We start from the raw sequence: 8327 nt of genomic DNA, 5'->3' as shown, positions 1-8327 counted from the left end.
TGCGTACCACTTCTCCGCGGGGGTGGGGCCTTCTCGGCTAGGCGGCGCTCGGTGCCGGGGCGGGGCGAAGGCGTAGGAAGGGCGGAGCTTGCAGGCTTGCGCGCACGCGCCTCGTCCGGTCGCGTCGAGTGTGCGTGCGTGCGTGCGTGTTTGCGTGTGGTCACAGTTCCCGCCATCAGCCGCTCTCCCTGACTAGGGGGAGTGAGCGGCCGCTCTCCTCCGTGCCCGGGGTCCCTTCCTTCCTTACCCTCGGCTCCTCCCCCTCCGCGCGGACTCTGTGCTTCCGGCAGGCCGGTGCAGGGCTCCGGACCCGCAGGCACAGGTAAGGTGGGCCCGGCGGCCAGCTTCTCAACCGAGCCGTTTTCCCAGGTCCCCCTCCCCCGCCCCCCCGCCCCTTGCGGTCCGCCCACTCGGCGTTCACTCTTCTGGAGTTCGCCCCGCTGCTGCTCCGCTCACCCCCACCCCTTCGGCGCTCCCAGGGCCTCACAGGTACTCCTCTGGGGTTTCCCCCCAGGCTTTCCTTTTCCTTTCACCTGGTCTTCCCTGGCACGCTCTTGCTCCGCAACCCAAACCTGGCCCCCTTTCGCTGGGGGCTGTCGTCGCCCGCCACCCGCCCCTTAGCAAGGCCTGCTGTCTCTTCAGGTGACTTCCGTTGCCGCACACCCATCAGGCCTTGGATAGTCTCTCTTGACCATTTTTCATCTTCTTCCCTCTCCTATCTGTCTCTCACTGGAAGGCATGGATTGTATTTTTGTCGTGCGTTTGGTTGCTCCTCCTCTTCTAGCTATCAGATCAGGTTGTCAGGTTTACCTATTTTAGGTCATGATCCACGGAAAGGAAATGATCACTGATGACAAAATCCTGTGTTCTGGAGAATTGGCTTGTAGTGGTTTTGTGGTAATCGTTTTCAAAATTTCGGCTCTGTGTAAATGCCTTTTGGCGGGGGTGGGGGGAGTAGGCAGTATGGACAAGTCTCTTAACTGGGGACAGGTCTAAGGCTGTCAAGGAGGCAGTTGGATATAGTGGGTTGGAGCTCAAAGGAGAGCTCTGGACAGGCTGTATAAATTAATGTATATGTGTCATCTGCCATGTTGATAGTAACTGAAGCTATGCATGTGGATGAAATTGCCTAAGGAGAGTGTAGTGCTAGAAAAAACGGACCCAGGGTGGAGCACTGAGGGATTCTTGGTGATTAATAACTGTACAGAGGACAAATCTTCGGTGAAAGAAGTAATCAAGAGTTGTTGAATGCTGTTGAAATGTAAAGTTGAATGAGGACTGTAAAGCCGGGTGACATCAAAGTAATTGATGAACACAGCGCGAGATGTTTGATGGAGTGAAATGGAATATCTGGGTTTAGTGCTAGGGTCTGTTCACCTTTGCTGCAAATTCTTAATTTGCCCGAAGCTGTAAATTCCACCTGTATGTTGAAGCCTTAAGAATTTTAATTTCCAGCTTTTTCCCTTTATTTTCAGGTCAAGATCTAAATAACCAACTGCTTGACATCTCCACTTGATTTTTTTCTTAGGAATTTCAAATATAATACATCTAAAACCAAAGTCTTAAGTTTTCTCTCCATACCCCAAGTCTTTGTCCTTCAGTATCCTGTTTCATTAAGTCGTATATTTATCTACTTATATAAGCTAGAAACTTGAAATCCATTTTTGATTTCTCCTTCATCCCATGTATCTTTAAGTTCTATATCCAATACAGTTGACCCGTGAACAATGCAAGGGATGGTGCACTGACCCTTTCCAGTTGAAAATCCACATGTAACTTTTGATTCTCCCAAAACCTAACTACTAATAACCTGCAGTTGACTGGAATACCGATAAGTAAATGTCAGCGCGTATTCTGTGCTATGTATATTTTATGCTGTATTCTTAGAATAAAGTTAGACAAAATAAATGTTATTAAGAAAATCATAAGAAACAGAAAATACTTTTACAATAACTATATTTATTGAAAATGTCACGTAGAAGTAGCTCCATGCATTTCAAACCCATGTTCAAAGGGTCATATGTACGTCTGAATGTATTTCTGTACATCTTCAGTATCAGTTTTCAAGTTCAAGCCACAATCTTTCACCTGGACTTAATGTCACTGGTTCCCTTTATTTCTCATCTGTAAAATGGGAATAATAACTACCTTACTGGATTGTTATGAGGATTAAATGGCAGATGGCACACAGTAAATAGCCAGTAAGCATTAATTGTTATTGTAATTGTTATAAGCTGAATCACTTCAATATTCTCTTCTGCCCTACTTTTTTGGATTCTTCCTTCTTTTACTCTCCTCCCCAAACCCAAAATATATCATTTCTCCATTCGAGTAACATGTTACTTCTCAGCTTACAACACTTACTTACTTACGTACTTATTTATTTATTTATGACACACAGAGAGAGAGAATCAGAGACACAGGCAGAGGGAGAAGCAGGCTCCATGCAGGGAGCCTGATGTGGGACTCAATCCTGGGACTCCAGGATCATGCCCTGGACCAAAAGCAGGTGCTTAACCGCTGAGCCACCCAGGTGTCCCTCTGCTTACAACTCTTTAGTGGATTTCCTATCACTAAATGTTTATTACATTTAGGGTAAAAATAAAAATCCTTACTGTGGTCTATAGGATTCTATATAACTTGATTCTTCTACCTTCACTAGCTTCATCTTGCTCCAGCCTCCTCTTGCTCACTAAACTCTAGCTACACTGCTTTTCATTTCCTTAGTCACACCAAGTTATTTTCCAGCTATGGGTCCTTTGCTCATGCTGTTGTATTTTCCTGGATTGTTCAGTATGGCCATCCCAAATTCATTCATTCTTCAATATTAGCTTAGCTTTGGCCTCTACCCACTACCCCAAGTCTTAAATAAGGTACCTTATTATAATGTCTTGTCATGCCCTGTACGTTATATTTGTATCACTTTTTAGAACTTGTAATTGTATATTGTGTGATTGTTTAAAATGTGTCTCCTACTAGAATATATGTTAATAGCTATTTCCTTTCTATTTCTCAAGAATTTGTTAAGTAAACTAGAGCTTGTTTTAGGAACCGTCATGTCTTTGGGAAGCACTAGCTTACTGATATCTTGTCATCTGATGATAAGAACCTTTTCACTCTTCAACAAATTAAAGGATACAAAAGAAAAAAACCCAAGAGTTTTCCAGCTATGGATGATTTTACTCATTCTTTGGTCATAAAATCATTTAGATTTTAGACTCTAAACTGGAGAGAAACTTTACCTAGGTCAACTTCGTTCTTTTAGTCATGCACTAATTTTATCTGTCTGCATTTGCTTTATGGATTTTTTTAGAAAAGAAAGCTCTTTTAGAAAAGAAATCAGAGCAGTGGTTTATATATTTTAACAATAGGTTAAACTATGAGACTAGTGAGGATGAGGTTTCCAAAAATAAATACAAGAAAAATCCCTACCTAAGTAAGTTGTTGGATATGGAAAATACCAAAATTTATTAATTTGTGTGTGTAGAACAGGATTTGTGTTGAAAAATAGGAAATAGGGGCAGCCCCGGTGGCCCAGCGGTTTAGCACCACCTTCAGCCCAGAGTGTGATCCTGGAGACCCGGGATCGAGTCCCATATCAGGCTCCCTGCACGGAGCCTGCTTCTCCCTCTGCCTGTCTCTCTCTCTCTCTCTCTCACTCTCTCTGTCATGAATAAATAAAATCTTTTAAAAAGAAAAAATAAAAATAGGAAATAAATACAGGAAGTATATGAGGGCCAAACACAGGCATTTGGATTTATTTTATGCGTAGTGATGAGCTGTTAAAAAGCTGATTGTAAAAAACGTTTTGAGAGAACGTTTCAGTTGAGATGAAAATATTCTAGAGGTATGCTGTACAGCATTATACCTATAGTTAACAATAAAGCATTGTACACTTAAAGTTTTGTTAAGAGGGCAGATCTTGTATTAAGTATTCTTACCACAGTAAAATTTTAAAAAGGTGGGAATGGACTCCAGTAACAAGTATTTCGCACTTGCTTGTATTTTTGTTGTACAAGAGAAGATAAGATAGATACCTGCCCTGCTCCTCACTTAGAAAGTTAAGGAGACAAAGTGCATACTTAACTTGGTAAGAGAGTAGTTCCTTAGAAAGGGTATTATAGGGTAGAGGATTCATTGAATGGAAACATTGTGCAAGAATGGAGACTGGAAAGTGATTGTTGCTGCAAATCATTAATGAGGTTACAGTGTAGTAGTGGTTAAAAACATGGGTTCTGGTGTTAGATTTACTTTTGTCTCTTAATGAATTTTGTAACTGTGAATAAATTAACTTAATCTCTCTAAACCTCAGTTTCCTAATCTGTAAACTAGAAATGATAATCCCTGTAAGGTTATTGGGAAAATTAAATGAGATAATGCAGCATGGCTCTTAGCACTATGTTTAGTAAATGTTGCATAATAAATATTAGATGGGAGTGATGGCAAAATGAGTTTCTGAATCAGCAGCTATAAAAAGGCTGGGTTTTAGATGAACGAGAATGAGGGTAAAGATAGTTCTAAAATTTTTTGTCTGAATGATAGTGGGAGGAAAATGCAGAGAAGTGTGGGATCCTCATAAGGAGGATGTGGACTGTATCATCTTCACATTTGTATTCTTTCCACTGTGCCATCAAATTAAAGTAACTCAGTCATTTTTTTACTAAGTGAAGGAATGAGTTTAAAGTTGATTTTATAGCATTCAAGGGGGGCAGTGAAAGATGTTTGGGTAGAACTTTATGGAAAGTTGAGGCTTAGGGAGGCTAAGTTTGAGAAACATCCATAAATTTAGTTTTGAAAGAAAAATAAAAACTCCAATTTATTCACCTTTCGAAATTTGTATCAGTACATCATGGAAATGGTATTTTAGGATTTAAGACATCATTATGTAACAATGTTTATAGAGTTAACAAAGAATATACTCTTTTTCACTGTTGTCTTAATTTCAAAATGTCGCAGGAATAAATATACCAAGACACAAATGGTTAAGGTAGAAACCTCAAGTCCCTCATTTGTACAGCAGATACATCCCTAAAGTTCTATTGATTGCGTATATATGTATCTTGAGTGTTGTTATATTTTAAATGTTTTCAGTAAGGTAACTTGTGGTTTTTAAATAAAAAGAGTTCATCTTGTGTAAATGATTGCTTTCTTCTTTTTTTTTATTTTAATTTTGTAAATTGGTTTCTTTTAAAAAGGCACACTTATATTTTCTTTAGCTGAGTTGATGGCTTCCCGGAGAACTGGCATAGCTGCAAAATATGAGTAGTTCCCCAAGAAGAGTGCATTGCCTTTGGCACAAGGATCAGAATAAAGGTGAATTGTTATTACATAGGGTTTTTCAGTAAAAGTCACTGAAAAGTAAGTAATGTTTTTTATTTTGGATATATTTTTTCCAAGACTATGCAAATTAGCAAGAATTAACAATTTCCTTCTATTTTTGTAGTAATTTTGTTTTAGCATGCTTGCTTAATGCAGAACACCCTATAGATAAGGATGTCTTCAGAGCAGTACCTAAAAGGTGTGCATTTAAATAACTGTACAGGGTACAGAAACATTTTTGTCAATATTATTGATTAAGCTTTCATAGAATGCTCAAAGTTGAACAGTAATTTTAATAGTGAAAAAGTTAGGGAAAGAGGAATCTCTTTGGACATACCTAAATAATCTGTTATTAAAAAAATAAAAAATAATTTGTTTTTTTACACCTTGTCTTAGTAATATTGCTTTGGTAGGGAATTAGCATTATAGAATTCAAAGAAAGCTTCTCATTGTCCTAGATTAATAGAAAGTTTAACTGTTACCACAGGATCATGCTACACACTGAAAAAGAAACTTAGTTTTTTTTTTTTCTTTTAACTGGATAGAGCAAACCTTGATAATATAATGAATGTACAAAAGTAGATATAGTAATTCATTTAGGACAAGACCAGGAATGAACTAAATTGAGAGATTAAGAAAAAGTTCTGTTGCTTCTACAAATTTTATATCCTCTACCTTTTAGGGTTGTTTTTTCTTAAAGGAAAGAGGGATTGCTAGTAGAAATGGTTAAGGAAATGTTTGGTATCTGAAGTAAAATTTCATATACTTAAAATTTTGCATCAAAATGTTTGAGAATCATACAGAGAATAATTATATATAGAAACAGAAGTAACCAATAGTTTTTTTTGTTTCTCATATGCTTTAGTGAACTTTGAAATCTTCACCTCCACTTTTGTTAAAATAATTTTTAGAAATATATTTTGTTAGAGGAATTCAAGGTCATTGGCTTTTACTTTTGGTTTGTTAAGAAAGCACCAAGATAATAGAGTTTTATATTATCTTTTAATTTGGTACCCTGACCTGTAGTGACATATAAGGAAAAGTGAGGAAATCTGACAGAACTCTTAACATGGAGTTTCTTCATTAAGCAATAAATAATATGAATCCCAGTTTAAGCAAGTTTACCTACGTTTTTGTTTTAATGCATTCTGTAACTGTATTAATTCTTAGTCTTCCACAAATGATTTTTCTTTCCTTGAATTTCGGTAAGATACAAGGACAGCTTTGCATTTAGTAGAGAAATTCAGATGCACATAGAAAAGGCTTAGATGCAGTGTTCAAAAGATGAGTTTTATGCAGTACAGCGCATAGCGATACTTTTATAAAGAACTTAGTAAATAAAAAAGAACTTAGTAAATATAATTTTATATTGGCCATATAAGAGAGATTTACAGTTTCAGTATCTGCTGTTGTATATTTTAATAGCAAATTGAATAGAATTGATAGGGCTGATTTGTTCGTTATTCTTGAATAATAAGTATTTCTTCTGTGTCAGACATTGTCATAAATGGGGTTTCAGAGTTTAAAGAACATATTCCCTGTCTTCAAATAGCAAAGTGTAAATAGAGACAAAGAAATGAACAGTTTATGATACAATGTTATACTAGAGGTAAGCACAGGGTACAACAGAGACTGCAGAAGCATGAAGCAGTCTCAGTCTGGATATGGGGTGAGAGAAAAAGTGAAAGGTAGCTCGAAAGGCTTCTTAAGGAGATAGCATCTAAGCTGAGCCTTGATTTTATAGCCAAGAGAAGAAATCAAGGGGCCTTTGGGGGGATAAGGAGAGTACATACAGATTCTCCAGAGATAAACCATAGTGCACCATGCAAAGGTATAGTGGGATGAGAACATACAACTTTTGGGGGGACATTATAAATAGTTTAGATGACTGGATTTGAAGGGCTTTGGGATAGGTAAGTAAAGCCTGGATCATGAAAGTTGTTTAATGTCATTTTAATGAGTCTAGATTTTATTGTGAGGGCAGTGGGGAGCTGTTGAATGGTATTAAGGAGAGTGATGTGGTTTGACCTACAGTTCATTATAAAAATGTCTGAGAGGTATATAGAGGTAGAATTGATGGGACTCGGGATCCCTGGGTGGTGCAGTGGTTTGGCGCCTGCCTTTGGCCCAGGGCGCGATCCTGGAGACCCGGGATCGAGTCCCGCATCGGGCTCCCGGTGCGTGGAGCCTGCTTCTCCCTCTGCCTGTGTCTCTGCCTCTCTCTCTCTCTCTCTCTCTCTCTCTCTGACTATCATAAATAAATAAAAATTAAAAAAAAAGAATTGATGGGACTCTACCATGATCTTCATTTCCAATATAATACTAGTAATTGAAAAAAATCAAAGATAACTCTTGTTTCTGGATGGGCAACTGGGGCAGGAGAGGGGTCACAGTCTTGGCAATGCTGAGACAGGAAAAAAGTCTAAGGGCAGAGTGGAAAAGTCTAAGGACACATCCAAACATTGAAGCATCAAATTATTAATTGCAAGAAAAGTATTACAAACCACACATTTTTGGTCCAAAATTCTGTAGTTACTAGTTTGAGCAGTGCCATGTTAACAGATCTATAAACAATAGTGGGCTCTGTTACTTTGATGGGTTCATAAACCTAGTAAATTATACCATATAAATCTGGCCGGGGTGCCTGAGTGGCTCAGTTGGTTAAGTGTCAGCCAAAGGCCTCAGGTCGTGGTCCCAGAATCCTGGGATTGAGTCCTGTGTTGGGCTCCCTGCTCAGCAGAGAGCCTGCTTGAGCCTGCTTCTCCCTCACCCTCTCCTTCTTCCCTTGCTTGTTTTCTCTCTCTCTCTCTCTCTCTCTCTCTCTCTCTCTCTCGCTCTCTCTCTCGCTCTCTCTCTCGCTCTCTCTCGCTCTCTCTCTCCCCCCTCCCCCCCCTCCAATAAATAAAATCTTTAAAAAAAAATTAATAAATCTGGCCAAAGTAGGTATTCAGGAAATTTGAAATGAGTGAATAGTAAAGGAGACTTAAAATGCCTAACACCTTTTAACT

General features: G+C 38.8%; 1 protein-coding gene across 5 annotated transcripts in view; it reads left to right on the top strand.

The window, feature by feature from the left end:
* The first annotated feature begins 106 nt into the window (after positions 1-106).
* The window catches only part of USP37 (ubiquitin specific peptidase 37), a 96270-nt gene continuing 88049 nt past the window's right edge, over positions 107-8327 (top strand). For 2 of the 5 annotated variants that reach the window (XM_055345303.1, XM_055345299.1), the window contains exons 1-2: positions 107-322; positions 5217-5358. The gene's annotated coding sequence lies outside the window, so the exon portion shown is untranslated. The remainder of the gene's footprint in view (positions 323-5216; positions 5359-8327) is intronic. The other 3 variants (XM_055345301.1, XM_055345300.1, XM_055345304.1) reach the window with 3 other exon arrangements.

The sequence above is a fragment of the Nyctereutes procyonoides genome, unplaced genomic scaffold (assembly GCF_905146905.1).
Source record: "Nyctereutes procyonoides isolate TBG_1078 unplaced genomic scaffold, NYPRO_anot_genome, whole genome shotgun sequence".
Classification (NCBI taxonomy): Eukaryota; Metazoa; Chordata; class Mammalia; order Carnivora; family Canidae; genus Nyctereutes; species Nyctereutes procyonoides.
The sequence above is the reverse complement of the archived record's forward strand: the minus strand, read 5'-3'. Positions and strand labels throughout refer to the sequence as shown.